Genomic DNA, 3,854 nt, shown 5'->3' with positions numbered 1-3,854 from the left:
CAAGTCCATCTTGGTAGACAACATGTCTACCTCCTTGAGTTGATGCATACCTCCACCTCTCTTGTGGGTCTAAAGATGTTCTTCATTCCAACCTTAGTTGGAGGCCATCTTGTCCATGAGAGCTATTGCAGCTAGGAGTGTGAGTGATAGGAAAGAACCTCTAGCAGCAACATCCATAGTCTCATGGGTACTATTGGTCAACCCATGGTAGAAAGTCTACATGAGTAGCCAATTCTCCATCCCATGATAAGGACATTCTACAATGTAATCTTAAAAGTGTTCCCATGCCTTAGGGACAGATTCATCATGTTGTTGCTAAAAGATTGAGATTCTCCCATGCAGAACATTGGTCTTGCTTATGGGAAAGAACTTTGCTAGGAAGGTAGTGGAGCTATTATCCTATGTAGTATTTCCATCTTTGTTGGTGCAGAACCACTTGGTGCAGAACCACTGCTTCGCCATCCCCAAGAGTGAGAATGGGAAAAGATAGGAGTAATATGGCATCTCTGGTCACTCCTTTGATAGTGAAAGTGCCGTAGATCTTCAGAAAGTGTTGGAGATGAGCACTTCGCAACTTCATGTGCCTTTCCACAAAACTTGCTTGCTTTCACCATGTTGATGAGATGGCTTGAGCTTGAATCCATTGTCTCCGACATTGGTTGTCGATCTAGTATGGATGTTGGTCCGTAGTTGGAGTAGAGAATTCATGGAGAGTTTTGTTAGCCATGGCTTCAAATTCTAGTGTTAAGCTACGCCTTATCTGGTTGTCTTTTGACTCTAAAGCATAAACTTTCTTGAGTTTAGCCTTAGTTCTCCTAAGTAATGCTTCTGGATCATCAATGTAGTTTGTCGGAAGGTCAAAACCAGTCATACATTACCCTGCATAAGATACACAAGTAGACAACACAAGGGTAAGCCTATTTGAGAAGAGGTCAATGGTTATCTCAATCACATCAATAAATATAAGTTTATTCATTCTTCCTTTGCCTAGCTACCTTCCCCGTTAATGGAGCTAGAAATGCTTGTTGGTATTTATTAACTTGTCACTTGTTTTAATAGACACCTATTAATTACCTACGTCTCCTAACATTAACTTGTTGATAGAATATCATTGATAGTACTCCAAGGGGTATCCCACGAAGGTAGATTGATTGGTAGAGATGCGTGTGATCGAGAACAAGAAGGCAACAGAGACACACGAGTTAGAAAGGTTTAGGTCGTTAGTATGACATAATACCCTACTCTTGTGGTCTGTTGGATTGTATTAGCTATCGTATGATATTGCATGTGTTTAGGAGGGGGTCCCTGCCCACCTTATATAGTCCGAGGGGTAGGGTTACAAGTCAGTTAGATCTAAGAGATAACCGAAAAGTAATAACAGATTACAGGAATCATGGGATCATACGTATCCTAACAGATCTCGTAGTATCTTCTGGATATCTTCTCAGTGTCTTATGGAAGGCGCTGAGTAGTGTCGTGCCTGCAAGGCTTTATCTTGTGGGCTAGGCCGCCCCTAAGGGCATAGTCCATGTGGTCTGCCATGGGTATCTAGGGTTGAACACCCCACAGCTAGTCCCTGAGCACCTTGTACCCATTGTGCAACACCATCTTGAGCTTGTCCGAGCAGGTGCGAATAAAGTCGAGCAGTCAAACTCATGGTCCAACCACCATGATGAGTTGTCAAGCAGTTGTGAGCAGTCACTGAGCAGCGTGAACTATCGCTGAGCAGCATGAGTTGTCACTAAGCAGTGTGAACCATCGTCGAGCAGCATAACCCAAGTATGGCTTGCCATAAGGGTGTAAGGAGCTCAAGTTCAGAAATGAAAATTTCTTCACAGTGGACCAAGTGTGCCCACTTAGAGTCTGACCATAAGAAAGGGAGATAGTCTTCTTCAGCTTCAAGAGGCGTGGAAGTCTTCTAGAATAAAGCAAACACATTCACCTGTGAGGTGAAGTGTGCCCACTTAGTCCCTAAACCTAATAGTAGATGACGTAGTTATGTGGTGCCTAGGGTCCAAAGTAGAAGAAAAGTAGAAGACCAGCCGAGCAGCCAGCCAGTCCCCAGACATAGCCCTGAAAATGAGAAAAAGCGCATTCACCGCAAGGTGAAGTGTGCCCACTTAGTCCCCGAGCCTGACAGTAGGTGATGTGGTCATGTGGTGCTAGGGTCAGAAACAACAGTCAATAGAAGAAATCTTGTCGATGTCATCTGACATGCGCGTATCAAGACCCTAGACATGCTGCCCAAGATCAGTACCCTGATCCGAACAACATGGAGCAGCTTGATAGCACACCAATGAGACATAGCAAGATCCGACCACCAAGGGAGTCCTCAGCTTAGCTGGCGATGTCTAAGCACCGAGGAGTCACCGGTGTAGCTGGCGATGTCCAAGCACCGAGGAGTCCTCACCATAGCTAGCCATGTTCGAGCACTAAGGAGTCACCGGTGTAGCTAGCGATGTCTAAGCACTGAGGAGTCACCGGCGTAGCTGGTGATGTTTGAGCGCCGAGGAGTCCCCGGTGTAGCTGGCGATGTTCGAGCACCAAGGAGTCCTCGGTGTAGCTGGCGATGTTCGAGCACCAAGGAGTCCATGGCATAGCTAGCGATGTCCAAGCACCGAGGAGTCCTCGGTGTAGCTAGCGATGTCCGACCACTGAGGAATCCCCAGCATAGCTGTTAGCTGGTGGTGAAGTCCGTCCGATTGGTGGTCCAACGACCAAGGCAATGATCATCTTTTCTAATCCTAGAGTGTAAGCTCGTTTGACCGAGCTGTGCCCCTATGAAACAAATGTGTAGAATAGATAGTATATGACGTAAAAATAGAATATATGAACTCCAAAGAAGAATTAGCAATAGCATATTCAGCTCGGTGATCAGTTGGTGTGAAGATGTATTTATATTTAATACAAACCGCCTAACTAGTTAGTGTGTAGCTGAGTCTCCAGCCCTAGCTAGCCTGTTAACCATAACACGGAGCACAGAGTCCATGTGCGTGTAGGAAGAACAAAGCATCGCTAAGGAGCCACTGTCGACCACCCATAACACAGAGGGCAGATGCTCATGCACGTGAGGGAGGAGCCAGAGACAGGGCCATCTCTAGAGGCATCCAAGCATCAACATGACTGTTTGGGGGTTCAGAAAATCATTTGGAGAGCAAACATGGAGAAAACAGCTCGGAGAAACATTATGGCGATTAACGAAGATTAGAGAATATTTAGAAAAATATTAAAGCTTGACTTAGCTTTAGACAGAACATCTGGTCGGTGAGGGAGCAGGTGGTGAATTATCGGTGAAGGCGACCTCAGAGGTGGTTCTAAGATCAGATCTATAGTCACAGGTGTTGGGGTGATCGGCGTAGTATTGATCTACACTAGCTCGATGAGCTCTCCAATTCTGTCAACAGTTGATGATCCATGAGATCGATCTGACCCTGAAGATCTCGCCGAGACATGGGAGGGACGAAGAGCTTGCGGAACATACCATCTTGTTCGATATAGAAACAACATGCACACCCATACCTGGCTGCACCAACTATTAATAGAATATCGTCGACAGTCCTCCAAGGGGTATCCCACAAAGGTAGATTGATCGATAGAGATGCGTGTGATCGAGAACAAGAAGGCAATAGAGACATACGAGTTAGATAGGTTCAGGCCATCAGTATGACGTAATACCCTACTCCTATGGTCTATTGTATTGTATTGGCTATCGTATGATATTGCGTGTGTTTGGAGGGGGTCCCTGTCTACCTTATATAGTCCAGGGGTAGGGTTACAAGTCAGTTAGATTTGAGAGATAACTGAAAAGTAATAACAGATTACAGAAATCATGGGATCATACGTATTCTAATAGA

The 3,854-nt window shown here is 45.4% G+C and overlaps 1 non-coding gene across 1 annotated transcript; it reads left to right on the top strand.

Annotated features, from left to right (window-relative positions):
* The first annotated feature begins 238 nt into the window (after nt 1-238).
* LOC136547715 (small nucleolar RNA R71) lies at nt 239-345 on the top strand. Its single transcript, XR_010781678.1, has one exon. It is a non-coding gene; the product is annotated as a small nucleolar RNA R71 (small nucleolar RNA).
* Nucleotides 346-3,854: the final 3,509 nt, after the last annotated feature.

The sequence above is a fragment of the Miscanthus floridulus genome, chromosome 3 (genome assembly GCF_019320115.1).
Source record: "Miscanthus floridulus cultivar M001 chromosome 3, ASM1932011v1, whole genome shotgun sequence".
Taxonomy (NCBI): domain Eukaryota; kingdom Viridiplantae; phylum Streptophyta; class Magnoliopsida; order Poales; family Poaceae; genus Miscanthus; species Miscanthus floridulus.
The sequence above is the reverse complement of the archived record's forward strand: the minus strand, read 5'-3'. Positions and strand labels throughout refer to the sequence as shown.